At 38.6% G+C, this 16,003-nt stretch overlaps 1 long non-coding RNA gene across 1 annotated transcript; it reads right to left on the reverse strand.

The window, feature by feature from the left end:
- Positions 1–496: 496 nt before the first annotated feature.
- LOC116445055 lies at positions 497–14,895 on the reverse strand. The gene is made up of 2 exons (XR_004240638.1): positions 14,800–14,895; positions 497–1,068 (listed from the first exon to the last, which is right to left on the reverse strand). It is a non-coding gene; the product is annotated as an uncharacterized LOC116445055 (long non-coding RNA).
- Between the last annotated feature and the right edge of the window lie 1,108 nt (positions 14,896–16,003).

Below are 16,003 nucleotides of genomic sequence, written 5' to 3' on the forward strand. Positions count from 1 at the left end.
ACTACAGCAAAAGCCTCTGCAGACCTACCTGTGAGTGCTACTTATACCTGGCATTTGCATATGGAGACAGAGAAAGTTGAGAGGTTGGAGATGATTTCCTGAGAACAACTATTGGTAAAAACACACAGAAATAAATCAGTTTAAAAAAAAAAAGTCTGAACACATTACTTCTCCGTTTATCTCACACACTCTTAAAATAGAACTTTTTAAAAGTCTCAGATCTTCCTTTGCCTGGTACTAAAACAACCATAACAACCATCAAAGCTTTTGCAGAATGTAGTTAGTCATTTCCCCAGAGAAATTACAGTGCCTATCACTGGCATCAAGACCAATAAAATCTTGCCTCCCCACCACCTTGAGCAATGAAGAGATATGGTGGGTTTTAAGCAAATAAATATTCCATCTAGCACTTTAATTCCAGGCATCTAAACAAACGTCATCATCACTGATTTTCTCCATGTACAACAGTAACAGAAAGGAAAATTCAGCAGCAGGGTTGAAGAAATATCTTGGGTTTTAATCCTTTGGGTTTTGTTCAAATCAGATGCAATAAAAATCATTGATAAAACAATTCTCATTTATACTGGTCAATTTTGAATTCAAGCTTTCCTGTACCACTTCAGCCTGAGCTGTCATTTATCTGTCTTGTTTTGTTCTTTGACATTAAAAAAAGTAGATTTTACATTTTTAACGTTTCTTAACCATTTTGGATAAACCCATTTAAGGCATTTTTAGCAAACTAAATTAAACCTATCCATCTGCATCTGTGCTTAAAATGAAGGCAGTCATCATAGAGATTCATGTTTCAGACAGTAGGCTGACATACTGAGCTATTACTCTATGAACTTCAACATCTCCAGTGGTTGTGGAATAACACTGCGAGAAGTACTACTGTGAAAGAGAATCTAAAAGCTGTGACGTTGTACTCATTTAACTCAGCAGATCTTGAGTGCTCTTTGCTCTTGTATGCGCAGTGCAATGAAAATATTGTCTTCAGAGTGATCTGGAAGTCCTATCTTCATGGAAGTTTGATGTTTGCTTTCCAATGTCTGAATAACACAGCAATACCTAAGGAAAAAAAAAAAAACAAACAGTGCAAGATTTATTTTTCTTTTAATTAATACCTGCTCAAGAAAGGTTTGAAATGTTTAAGATGTTGCAAAATATCATTTGTGTTTCAAGTTAACAGAAATAAATCCAGGGAATCAGGCAGAATTTAGATAAATTACTGCACTTTCTAATCACCTGCATATAACACAATTCTATATGCCTTTGAAGGTGTTGTTCAATAGTTCTTTATGAAAATTGACTTACACTGTTTCAAGTTTTCTTGGTCTTTTTTCAGGTACCTGATTTGGTACTTCCTGATATTACAAATTACAAAATAAATTATGTAAAACACAAAGTGAAAAATAAAGCTAATTTTTACTGGAATAATATATTAACTGCTAATTGGAAATAATTACCCAGTTGCATCCCATTCTTGGCTAGAAAGTACTAAATAACTTTGTGTAATTAACTAGAAAACATATGAAATCATTGTTTATTGAGGTCAAAGATGAGAAAAAACATAGGAGACAACAGTGAAGGTCATTTAGATGAACAACCATTACTGATATATCAGATTCAGTCAGTCAGCCACTGTTTGAGTTCATGAAAATTCTAGGAAAGAGATGAAATCTCTTCATATCACTTTTACATCCAATAAAATAAAATAACATTTATTTTTATGACAGAACATTGTCTCTACCAATCTAAACAGTAATATTTATATATATTTCTATAAGGAAATGCTTATGTATACACAGCTTCAAGAAGACATGTGGGCAAACATTTCATTATCAGCAATTTTTTTACATGCTATACATCAATCTCCACTAGTGGTAGCGCTGCTTGTGAAGTACAAATTCTATTTGTTCTACATTAATATATTTATTCTGTGAGCTGTAATTATTGAAACATTATTCCAAATGAGATTTCTGTGTATTTTAAGTTCTGTAATTCCAGAAAAACACTGAATCACATTGCAAGAATGAAAGCAGGTTAGCTCTACTTCAGGTTAGAGCTCTTGAATGCACAGCTGTTTCACAGAGCAATACTCTGTACAAGTTCTGTCATGCCCATCCACACCTTTTCTTTTTTCCTACCAACAAACACGACACATTTTCAGGTTTAAGAACATGAATTTCAAACTTTCTTCCTCTGGATCCTTCTTCTTCCTTTTTTTTTTTCTTTTCATTTCATTTTTGGGTACAGCAGCCAGGAACCTGTGACTGCCCCCCTTAAAGAATGATCAAGGCCTTGCAAAATACTCCTGACTGGCTGCCATAAAAATGGAAGTATTCAAATTACTTCTTAAAACCCTTGATTATGGCACACTTCCATTTTATACCATAGTAAGTCAATTAAATTTTTCATATGGGTTGTTTACTGAATAACACTTTTCATTAGGTTTAGGTTTTTGCTTTTATTCTGTTTTGGAGAGGATGGTCATAACACCCCTACAAGTAAATCTCTAAAAATGAATTCCTGCTGCTCTTTTTCCAGTTATGTATTGTAGCTCAGTATGCAAATCAGTTCTGCTTCTCTTTCTCTCACACATGCATACTCACATGAATATTTCTGCCTCTTTCTCAACAACCAGTGCCCTATGCTATAAAAAGAAAAGAGAGATTCTGAAATGGCTTGTTATCAGAAGCAATCAGATGAACTTATTAATATTATTTATAATTGCTGCATTGTTGCCTAAGGAGCTGGTTGACAAGGGAATTATTAAACCCACTGGTTTCCACTTTTGTAGAGGATTTGAGAAAATTGCTTTTAAAGGAAACATCTTTCATTTTATCCCCAAAGTAGAAAAAAAGCTAAAGTAGGCAGAACAAATAGAACTTGTTTAAGATGTCTGAGAAAAAATTCCCCCAAGCGCAAGCTTCAAATGGATACAATAAACCTTAATTTTTAGTGGGTTTTTTGGTACCACATACTTCAAGGGAAGAAGGATGAGGGGTTTGAGCCCCTATCTTGCTAAAATATGTCTACAATAGAGTGCTAACAATCATCAGAGATATTGTAACTGGCCATTCATGAGGAATAACAAAAAAAATCAATGTAAATGTGTTAATTCATTACTGATGTATATATCATTAGAAATATAAAAGATAAAGCACACCATACTACCATCCTTTAATATCCTCATTAAACTCTTGCCCAGCACCTTCCATGCTGTCCTCTACAGGCTCCCTGTGTGCTACACATTTGATTCAGTTTCTTTCTGAAGCTGCTCCTAAGGCACACAAATACTGGCCCACATCAAGACTAAATTTCTCTCAGTGTACTAAGAGCCAAGTAGCAGAGAGTAGCTTCCAAAAGCACCCTTCAGTTAGACCAGGAGTCCCATCTGGCACTGCTTGCAGTCACCATTTTGTCTTCATCCTCCTTTGTACTAAACATTACCTTTCCTCACTTCCAGTCTAAATCCCACCACTGACCCTGAGAAGACACTATGGAATTGGGATTAGGTACCAAACTCTCTAGAACTGACCAAATGCCAGTTCCATTCATGTAGTGAAGGCACTCAAGTTTGAAATGCTCCATTAGCCCTAGACCACACATCACAAGAAGCAAACTAACAGCTTCCCTGTAGTGCAACATTCAGCCTCGTGTGCACCTAAATCCTATCAGCTACTGACTCCAAAGGACCAGCTGTTTTGGAAAGAACAAATGATGAAGCAGAAAACAAAAACACTGCAGACATGATTAGCAGTTTGAACACTGCTGAGGAGGCTGAATCCAAGAATCAATGCATTCAACAACAGAAGCAAGAAGAGAAAGGTAACTTTTTTTCCCCCTTGTAGCATCTCTTCTATTTTCAGCATTCCTGCTTATCTTTCCACACCATTTTCAAGTCTGTGGTTGTCTCACACTTCAGATCACCTTTTCTGCTTCAAAATTGGAGGTTCTAACATAAAGAGCTTTTGTTTGTTCTGGAAGAGGATTTGTTTATAAGCAGCTTCACATTTCGTTCTAATCTTAAATTCTAATTCTTCAAATTCTGACTATGTCGTGACCAGCAATTGCCCTTCCTGAGAAGATATTTCACCCTGCACCACCCAGATTTCCAGATTCTAAAATGTAAGCAAGCTCTGCATCTCTACATTGAAATATTTGAATTTTTGCCAGAAAGTGATACCCTTTTCCTTTGTCTCATGGCTAGATGTAATGACTTGAGGAATAGTTCCAATATAAGGTGTACCAGTGAATCATTTCCACAAAAGAAAGCAGTATAATTTCTGTCTGGAAACACTCAGTCTTAGCAGAAAACATGCAAAATCAGCCACCAGAATCTTTTCTTTAAATTGTGTACACTACTGAGTGATAAGTGTTATTAGCAACAACTGTGCGGAATTAATCAAATAGTAGTATGAGTGGATTTACCAATATGTAAATACATATTTTTATCACACCATACAATTATCATTGTATTTTATCATTGAAACACACAAAACCACTTCAGGCAGGTTTGCAAATGTAACCTCTCTTCATCAAGTTATTAATTTTTAAAATGTAAAAAATTGAAATATCAATAATTTGATTTTGTTAAAACTGTTGCAATAAGCAGTGGGACTATGTTAAAACGTATTACTCAAGCCATCTCCAATGAATGCCATGTTAATCAACAAATATCCCATGTCTTATTCTATAATCACAGAATGGTTGTAAGATAACAAGGATTAAGGTTTAGAAAATGACTGCAAAAGCGTTTGAAATTATGGTAAATTAGAAAATATTTTGAAATTATGATAAAATAGCGAATTTTTACCTAAAGAATTATTATAACACAGAATATGCAGTATCAAAATAGGAGAAAAGATGAGAGCATGCTTGAAGAAATTTTTAAATATTTTCAGATTTTTTAGTTTGTGAAAGTCAGTGAAACAAACACTTATATTTTTGTCCTTTTGTAAATTAACATAGTATTAAAGATGCACTTGTCTTCTTATCCTCTTCCTTATATCAGCATCTCTGAAATGTAATGTAGACTCTTTGTTCCATATTATGAAGCATTAAGCAATAAAAAGATATAAAAATCTCTGCTCTTCATTCCATAAATTACACAAAGAACATTTGCACCAAAAGGTAAGTTTGTATTAGTCCTAAGATGGATCGTAACAGAGGAACTGTGCTGAAGCATGGATAAAAAATGCCTATAAAGACCACAGGTAAAGTGTCAGTAGAAAATGATTTCTGAAACCTTGAAGTGCGTACAGACTTCCAGAGATCAATTTCACTTTGTCCTAGCTTGGCTCTGCATGTTGCAAAACCTGTGTTATTGCTGTGAGATAGCCTCTGCAGTTTACGACATTTAGAATCTTCCTAGTCTTAGCGGTAAAAATTTTCTTTTTGCTCATGGCTTAATGGCAAATATGGTCCTTGGTATCTGAAGACTTTCAAAGAATACCCTTCTATGTGTGTGCTGAACTTTCTTGCCTCTTATGTATTTGACCTTTCTCTTTTTTTCAAATTTTTGAAGCTGAAACATCATTAAGAGAAGAAAATTTAAGTACTTCAAAAAGGCAAATGCTAAATAATTCTCACTGCTCTGAGAATCTTCTATTAGCACAGTTATGAACTCTGATAGCTCAAAGCCAGATGTTTTCCACTTGGATGAGGGTAGCACAAAGCAGAGTTTGATGTGACTAATTAATCTGAAAGAGACAATTTCTAGATCTTCCAAGATGCTGAGAGAACTATTTTAACAATTTAAATAATTTCAGCAATTCAATCTATTAAACAACTTCTCTTTTGCATCTGCTTCCCCTATAATATTTGACTTTGTTTTATACTATTTCTCCACTTCCCATTACATACCACTACAGGGCAAAACACATATCCCATCAGAGCACCATATGAGTTATTTAAGTATGATTTGTGCCACCACGTTTCTTTTTTTCCCTCTATGTTGGACTAGTGATATTTCCTGGAGATTAACATAATTTTCTTGTAAGTTTTTGGCTTGGAATTTCTTCATCTGATAGGAAATGGTCAAATCACCTAGACAAAATTTTCAATAAAAATACACAGGTTTTGCCAAAGACTGTGTAGGGAATGCTCTCAAAGTGAGAAAAGATAGTAAGCAGGTCTGGGTTACTGATAGATTTCTCTTTTTTTTTCACTGGATTAGCAGAGAATGGATGTAAATTTTTCACAATTCAGAGTTTTATTGAGGTTATTCAGATTATTCACTTTTGCCATTAACTGTCCTGGACAGTGGGTGACTTTCTTCTACCATCACCTGAAAAGACAAGCAAAGTTTCATGCTATTGTGGAGCAGAATCAAACAATTAAGCCCACAGTAGGAACCACTGAACTCCTGTTTTCAGGTTGTTCCTGGCAAAAAATTACTAATATCAAGTATTGGTAATTTCCTTTTGGTCACTGGAGCAGTATGTTCAATGCTTGGGTTTTCTGTCTTTTTCTCCAGCAGCATGGACCAGAACCTTGTCATATTTCTAGAAAACAGCCCAGTGACTCTCATTCTGAGGTACATTTTGTGTAGCTAAGGCAAGTTTTTGTTTTCTACTTCCATCTGTCTAGAAAGTTTCATGAAATATTCATGCAATAGGAATTTGTATCAAAGGAAAGCTACCTGCCTTATTTCTGAGTCACTAATTTTAGCAGAAGTTGGAGTGCCATAAATGAAGCCCTGTGTGTGTAAAAGCTCTGCCTCAAGATTATGCTATTTAAGAGTGCCATCTTTGTTGCTACAAAAGGAAAAACGGTGACACTCCTTCCAGTTATTACTTATAAAATGGAATTTCCCTTATTGTCTCCAATTTCCTTTTTTGTTTCTAGCCCACAAAACAGAAAATCAGTATTATAGGTTATCTGAAACAGCTCTTTGTTAAGTAAAGGCATAATCTTGAATAAACAAGAACACCCTCTCTCTTTTTTCTGTTGAGCCTTCCGCTGTATGCCAGCATGAAACCCAGAGGACAAGCGATGACTTCCCTGTGCTTACTGTGTACACAAACTTACACACTCTCCTCTGTTACAGACCTTTTATAAAAGTTTAATTCCACTGAATTTCCTATGTTTATTTCCCATAGAGTGTAATCCAGGTTTGGAAAGAGTACAGATGTTACCTCTTCTATCACTTAATCTCTGTGAGTGAAATGCCAAAGACCAGAAAAGAAAACAGATGGGTGGAAAGCCTTTCAAATCTCAGACTGAACAGGCCTGTTTGTTGGAACCAGCTAAGAGAAAACTGTCTTGACCATTTTTAATTTCATTTCAGATATTTTAGAGAATGAGTAAGGAGGAAATTAAAACACTTCTAAAAATTTAAAATTATTGATTTAACAAAACTTAAGCAAATAATTACTGTATCTATAGTAAAGGCAATTTACAGGCCCTTATATCTTCCAACGTTTTGCAGAAACACACAACATGTTTTATTCTGTCAACATTTATGGGATTTTTCCATGCTCTGAAGAACAGGATTTATCCTGAAAAGAAGGTAGAGAAACATCCATCCCACTAAGTGAACTTTTTAGAGGGTCTTGTATCTAAGACCTCTTGACCACGATAAAAACAAACATGAAAATACTTGTTTCAGAAAATATTTAAAATAATCTGTCTCTTAAAATGCATTGCTTACCACTTGCATCAAAGCAGCCCCTGAACACACTGTGCAGTAGAGGTTATAGCTCATTAGTTGTGGCTGCTTGTATGAGGCAGTCCATAAACACAGAAAAAATACCTTCAAAAAAACCCTGACACTTTCTAATTGTACATGCCACACTGCAATGTTTGATTTGAATAACACAATGAATAATTTAAAAATACATGTTCAGGCTCAGCAGCGTATGTTTTGCACAGGCCCAGTTCAAGAGGAGGAGATTTTAACAGACCAAGAAAATACTGTGCAAGCAGCTCCATCTAAAATGTCTCATTTAGTGTGAGCTCACCAAGACACAAGCAGTGACTTTATGTGCATCTCCTGTCTTGCACAGCAGGCTCTGAAGTTGCTTGGACCCATTTAATGCCTCCTGACACGTGATGATCTCCCAGGCAAACATGTTCCTGTGCTGCTTATCTTGCCAGCAACACTAAAGGGGAGAAAGGTTTTCTGTTGCTTCTGTCACCTTCCAGTTAGTTTACTGAGAAGTGAGGACTGCATCTGCTGACTGGTGCACACATAGGGCTTGGCAGCACACGGGCTGTGGCAGGAAGAGCCAGTGGCATGGCTGTGGATGGTAGCATCACGTTTTATGGGCTTGAGGGGAAGTCGATGGTGACTTACTGATTAGGAGAATGAGCCTATAAGTCAGTGAAATCCTTTGCAAATCTCTTTAAAAACTGAAAAACTTTAATTCCCTAACAAAAAAATTAGTGTCACAGATGTTAGAAGACTGCCTGTGGGGATAACAGGGTCTTTTTCTGCTGGGCATCATGTAAACTTGCAACATCTCTTCAGCCTGGGCACTGCAGATTTTTCTAATGTGGTTGCTCTTGTCTCCCACACATATCAGCAGCAAGCTTTTTAAAATGTATATATATAAAACTGGTCTTATACAGAGATTTTTTTGAATGTCTGACACTTTTCTTGGAGGGTCGATGCACTGAAACAAAACATAAATGCACAAATTCCTGTGGCTCCAGTTTGACAATGTTGTGCTCCTTCTGTGACTGTTGATTCTTTGTGATGTCTCTGAAACAGCACACATTGCATAGTTCATCAAACCATAGCAGGCACTAAAAAAACAAACATGAAGGAAAACAAAACCCAGACCCACTCTACAGCTCTATTATGCTGACCTAGAAAGCCTCCTTCTATGTAGTTCTTGCATTAAGATGTAACTGTGCAAAAATAATTCCTGCTGGGTTATAATGTCCTTATTTTTTATTATTATTTTTTTAAATCTCCCACTTGTCAGGAAAAAGCCATGATGTGGATGTTGGAACATTATGAAAATCGATTCATAAGCCAAGTCTATCTGCCAGACTGTTCTTGCTAAATGCTGCAATGAGTGAGAGACTCAGCATGTAGCCAACCAAAACTGCTTCAAAAAAGAAAATTAAAAGAAAAAAAGCCAGGGATTAAGGGAGAGAAAACATTTCAGACATCTATTTAATGACTGTGGAATTAAATAAATGTAAAATCCTTAGGGCCTAGAAATGGTCCTGATTCAAATGAGTAACCAGTCTGGTACAGCCAAGACAAAGGAATTAATACCAGTCTCATGGTCTCCTCACCCCAAACATCAGATGAGATCAGGCCTGTAAACCATGATCCCAGAATGATGTTTCATCTTGCATGCTCACAGCCAGCATCCATGACTGCTGGAGCCTGGGCAAGGGTAGGAAAGGTAAGATACAGCCACAGCCGTGCTCACAGTGTCAGCAAGGATCCATATGACCTTAGACTGACTATAAAATCAGGGCCAGAAAGCCTTAACTAGCTGCACCACTCTCACGAGTGGCGCGGGCCCTGCGTGGTGGGACGCCTCTGGAGCTGCAACAGCTGCTTTTGCAAGCTGAGCAGTTCCGAGAGTTGCCGTGAGATATTTGGCAGCTCTGTCAACAAAGGCAGATGCCGTATTAGAAGGTCGATTGCTTGGTTCTGCTTTTCCACAGCACCGTCTGGCGCCATGCCAGCCAAAGGCATCCATCCGGGCACCCTTGGCATGGCAGGCGCCTGCGCAGACAGGCTAGGAGCCGCCATGGGAGTCCAAGATGTGAGTCCACTAAACCGCGGCCCCGAAAACGTGGTGGCCACCACTGAGCCAAAAGACAGGGCGGGCTGTGCGCCATCCTGCTGCCCCAACACCCCCGCCAGTTGCTCTGCCGGCGTGGCATCCTCGGGGGGTGAGGGGTTCCGCGGCAGTGCAGGGCGACCCGGTGCAGGCTCCGTGGCATCCCCCACCTGTGGAGCTGGGGAGAGGTTTTCAGATATCTCTCCATCACATGCCTCCGAAACAGACGAACCAGCTTTACTGCTACAGTCAAAGTCTATCAGCAGATTAAACAAAGACTGCCAAGTGCATAATAATTCTAGCACTGATGGATCCCCAGATGGGAGCTCGCTCAGGATAGCACAGCCTAGTTTCTGCCACAGCCCAAAATCCAGGGTGGTGTCTGTGTTTGGGGAGACACCGTGCAAATCACCCCAGTCTAACAGTTCACAGAGCAAGTCCTCAGAGACGGAGGCATTCATTGAACTGATAATACCTTTCCAGACTGATAGCACTGTGTCATTTTTCAAGCCGCTGTTCGCCATTCTCTCAGTCCCGTTGGACATCCCGGTCCAGGGGGCGGGGCAGGGAACAGTGTACCCCTAAAGAAATTCGGCTTGGCTCACAGCGTGCAGGACACATCACAGTGTGCAGATCACGTCGGGGTCACCAATATTGCAGCGTCCATCAGTGGTAGGGAGGAGAGGAGAGATCCAACAGGCAGGAATTGTGCACCAAGATTGATTTATTTAATTATTTTACAAACTCTTTTATAGACTTTTTCTTCATAGTCTAATTGGTCAAAGAATCAGCCACCCCTTGGGGTGATTGGCTAAAATCCTAAAACATCCATTGTCAAAATATTTTTCTACTGTACCATAAACAAACTCTGCAAGGTCGCAGGTGTTCATAGTTTATAGAACTCAGCTAATGTCTTCCGTGAGAGAGAAAAGTATCTCACAGGACTGGAAAGAAGCAAGAAAAATTCTTGCTAGCAGCCATATTGTACCCACCCACCACTTTTATGTTTCATTTATAGCTTTTCTGATGGGGCTGGTGAGCTTCATCTCTGAATGCTCCTCTCTTGCACAAGGTACCCGCTGCCTGGTGGCAGAGCACTCTGCAGCTCTCCGTCTCTCACAGCTGGTTTTCTACTTCTCTTGTAGAATACTTTGGTAATCTATTCACTCTCCAAAACTGTGTATCAAAGCAATTAGTCCCTTCCTTTACCCCTTCTTGCAGTACAGGCTTTGGCATTACTGCAACATCTCATTTCAGGCAAAATCTTGGTCTTACTTATAGTGACCACAAAGAGCTTTGTTCATTCCGAAAGTTGCTCTTGAAGTGTTATTAATTTGTCATCCACTTACTCTCAAGCAGTTAAATTTTTCTATCAAACACAACAGTAGTATGGTAAGTAGACTTTCAGATCAATCTTATACAAGGAACAATAAATCCAGGGGTAGGACTGAGACTAGATTAAAAAACACTCTGGAAATTGAAACTGGACCAATGAGTTGGCAAAAGATCAACAAAAATGCCCATAATTTAGATCAAATTAGAGGACACTAGCATGTGTACAGTAAGATTTGTAATGCCTGCAGTGTACTTTGCCATAATTAATAAAGTATGCCTGTGGTAAAAAGCAAAATATCTAGTTAAAGAAGGGCCACTCCCTCCCAATTAGTTTGGAAATAAGCTGTGTAATATGCTGGAAACTGCAGAGTACATCTCCAAGCACAAGTATGACAAAGATAAGGTGAGGAGAAACTTTGCACTGTATTTGATCTCTAAACCTCAGTGAAATTCTAATTAGACAAAACCTGTTCTAAATGTTTTAATTCTGTGTCGTAAGTGCTGTTTAGCATTTTAGCACAGCTTTTTTGCCTCTATTGCATATTATTCCCCATTCGTAACCCTCCATCCTCCATGAAAAGGAAACCAATTACTGATGATTTGCCAGCAATGTCACAGAGCTGCCAACTAGCCATTTTCCTCAAGGTAAAACAATTTCACAAACGTGGAATGTTATACCATATGGAATGCCACCGAGGTGTGAGACAGTCCTGTAACTAATGATAGTCCCACTTCCATTTCCTGAAGACTCTTAAGACCAGGAGCTGGAAGAGAAACACCACAATGTCAGTAGCTGATTTTTTTTTTTCCCACCGAAGTAATGAACGTAAACCCACAAGCATGAGTGAGCGCGCCATTCCCAGGAGTGTTCTGGATAAAGCAAGAAAATTGGGGTCACTACTCATAGAGAGTAGTAGTAGTGATCAGTGCTTTAAACCTAACACTAAGCTTTCCTTGTGGCCCATAAATTCTTCATTCTTTGTGCCCATTATCAGTGATACATTCTTCTCCCCCGGCTTTGTTAACCTCCCCCTAGGTCTGAGATAACACCCAGACAATAGCACTACCTTTATCTTATCTCAAGTTCCCACTGTGGGGGCTTATCTTACAGTCCAAGTTCCAGGTATCCATGGAGGTGTATTCACAGGGGACTGTGGTGGTCTTTGGTGATTGCCAGTGACATCTGTCCCATAACTTCAGGCGATCTTTCTTTGACTGGTGATATGTGTGTAAGCAGTTGCTTCTTTACACTGCTTGTTATTGTGGGAATTTTTGTCTGGATGTGCTAACAAGATCTTACTTCCACCAAGTCTGGAGTTAGTGGCATCTTGTTGCTCTATTCTATGCTTATCTCATGGCAAAGTCCTTCCAGGACCTTAAGAGTGTTTGAGACAGGCCACCGTGATCTTTAAGTCCTTACATCGTGTACAAGTTGTATGCACCACTGTCATCTGCCATCCATCAACTGTGTTAGGCAGGAACACTGGGAAAGAGACTTCTCTGACAACAGACCCTAGAGACATCATGTTAAAAGACACTTAAATACAGACTGACACATACTTCTTCCCATCATATTATTCTACCAGACCTCACCACATGAACCCTCCATACAGTCCTTCAGAATATGTGACACTGTACCTTCACTAAGTTTTACAACTCCTTTATGCTATGTTTACTCTGATAAAAAAAACCTACAAATTCTTATCAATGTGTCATTGCCTCACTTGCCCCACTCCTCTGCCAGCAATCTTCAGAGCAAGAAGACACAGGCTGGTGATCTGCCAGAGAAGAGGCACATTGGAGGAGCACCTATGTCTCTTCATTGCCCAAGGTCAGACTCCTCTCCAAGCACCACCATCAAGAGGTGAAGGGTTATCCCACTTGGTTCAATTCAGAGTCACACTCCACCACACCACTCTAATTATTTCTCACACCCATCAGTTCAGTGACATGTCAGAGAGTAAAAGTATCTCCATACTCCAGATAACCGTCGCTAGCTTCTACCACCTCTGTGCTGGGACTCCACCAAAATTATCTGGGATTGTGCCTGAACTGCCTGTCCTGTGTCTCATGAATTTGGTTTGTGCAACTTGGTAAATGCACCAGAATGACCTCAAACCATTTTAATTCTACATTAATAAAGTTAAAGGTCATCTAGGAGTAGGCTTTCAGGGTTCTTTTCATATTTGTCTGTTCAATATAACATGCATTTTATTGACAGTAGAGAATTTTTGTCATCATAATAATCATCATAACAATTTTTTATATCAAGTAATTACTTTCTAAGAAGTAAGTTGCCCGCTTTTGATTTTTTTAATGTCCACTGACATCAAATTTTAGTATCATATTACTTATGATCAAGTATTCAGAGTTCTTTCATGTAGTCTCAAGCTAAAAGCCCTGAGCAGAGTTACTCATTCAGAGCATTTTGCACTGAGGGCAGAGATGAGGGTGTTCAAGTAGCACAAACTAATCCAAGAACTCAGAAGTGAGATGAAAATGCTTGTGATGACCTTTCACTTCGTACAATAATTTATCTAAAACAAATGTTCCTTTAATTTGCATTATAATGGCAATCGCAGGAAATGACTGGCCAGCTCTCAGAAGTTTATCTGCAGTAATTAAACATTTTCTACCCCAGATTTTCTCTTTTCATTGATGAAGCTAAAAGTGCAATTCACTTCATCTGGAAATGCATTTCCAGAAGGTCAAAAAAAAAACTTGTGCCATTTTCTTCACCTTCTATTAAACATGTATCAAACTACCCATGAGCATTCATACTGTATATCATTGAACATGAATGGGCTCAATGACCTGTGCAGAACAAGGGTACCGAGCAACCTATTAGACATGCTGACAAAAACACAATATTTGGGTCATATTATACAACATAAAAACAATTACTCCAAAGTTACACTCAAAGATACAGCTTACTTAAAACTGCAGACAAGTTTTGTTCTTCAGAAGTCATTTTTCTGATACAGAAGGATAAATGAATTTTTGGGGGTTACCATTACATTTAGTCATGAAGTCTGTTTTATAGCATTGAATAGTCACAAGCTGTATTTAGAATTTAAAAATAAGAGTGCACGCAACAATTACTGTTGTGTCTTCTTTATTTTTTTGCCTTTTTTTTCTACTCAAGAACATTCTGTGTATTTAAACCTTCCAATAAAACATTCTTTTTTTTTTTTTTTATTGAATTTGCAGATTAAGTAGCAATCTGATATTAGGAAATACCTAGTTTTCTTGTCATTTATTCATTTATGACAGAAACGTCATAGAAAAAATGACAAAAAAACCCAAAAAAAATGTTCTCCATTCTAATCAGGCTCAGACAAGGTTTGGGACATGAACAGACCCCACTATCCAAGAATTCTGCATTTAAGAAACTCTTTCATGCCAAAATATCTCAACCTTTGCCAATCTAAGAGCTAAAGGACATACTTGAATGAATGAAAGCAAAACAAGAAATCTCATTAAATGTTCCCAGCAGCTCCAAATCATTATGAATTTTCCAATAGAGCATCTGATAATTATATTAGTTTTCCAATAATGTAGTCAAATGTCTCTCATTACAACTAATTGAGAAAGTACAACAGATTACCCAATCTCACTGTTTTATGAAAAGAAAATTGTGTTTGGTCAGCTCTGCAAGCTGTTGAATGTAAAGACATACACAAAAAGTCACAAACATGTCAGGACTTACCTTCCTGTGGGTTGGAATTCTCTTACTGGATAATTCTTCTTATGCAGACTTCGAAAACTGACCTACAAAAAGTTCACAAGGCTGTAAATTTCCAGTAATACTTTGATTACAATTATAAATATTTCTAGTGAGCAAGTCTAAATACATTGTTAATTTTCTGTAAGTGTCAAACTCAGAAACTTTACTGGTACTCCTGAGGCTTAAACTGCCTCTGACCCTCAGGGCCATAGTTCTTGTGACAGAGCCATTAGCTTCATACAAACATCTCTCTGACAAAACCTGCGGGCAACAGGATGAGGCATAATCACAGCTGCACAGTCTTTGCCACTGGCATTGAGGAGCATGCTGGAGGAAATCCAGATGAAACTTGTAAGGTTGGCAGTCAGTCTGGTTTTGCCCCAACAGAACAATAAAATTCACATTACTATTGTTTTCATTATTACTGTGGTTATCCAGCTCAGTAGAGCTACAGCTTGTGTGGAGCACTGGGGTGGTAAGACAGAGCTCACAGAACCTACTGTGCTGGTTGGGGCAAAGTTGCCCTTTCAGCCTGGGCCGTGGGCATTTCTGCCCAGCAGAGTGTCAGCATTGTGAAATCCCATCAGAACTATGGAGCCTATTTGGAGGCATGCAGCTGACAGCCATTCAATTCTGAACCCCTGTACAGTCCTCAGAAGTTTATTTTTCACAAAATTAAAAAAACAAATTGACAAACAGAAAGCTGAGGCAATAAAGGAATATGGGGTTTTAAAATGCCTGTAATATGCCTTCACGAGAGGTTCCAAACTCATAATTGTTTAAAACAGGACGCAGAGGGGAGATGCAACCCCAGGAGGGATTCAATTATTCATGGCAGCATTTGGAGTCACAAGCATGACACCAAAGGCCTGAAACCACAGACAGTGTACAATTACTGCTCCAGCTCTGTTTGGGCACCATCTCCTGGACATTGCCCATGTGTTTCAGAGACTTCAGGGCTGGAGGCCACGAGAAGCATATGCTTCCTACTGCTTCACGCACTTGTGCCTATGGGCTAGAGAGCAGAGGGATCACTGTGCTCAGCTATTTGCTGCTGAAGCTCTACCCTTCATGTGTAGGGCAGCAGAAGGCAGCTATGGTTCAATGCTGCAGATCTGCCTCTGAACAATGGAGAAAGTAGAGCTGGTGGATAAAAAGTTGTTAGGATGGTGCAGGAACATCTCTG

This window comes from Corvus moneduloides, chromosome 1, assembly GCF_009650955.1.
Source record: "Corvus moneduloides isolate bCorMon1 chromosome 1, bCorMon1.pri, whole genome shotgun sequence".
NCBI lineage: Eukaryota > Metazoa > Chordata > Aves > Passeriformes > Corvidae > Corvus > Corvus moneduloides.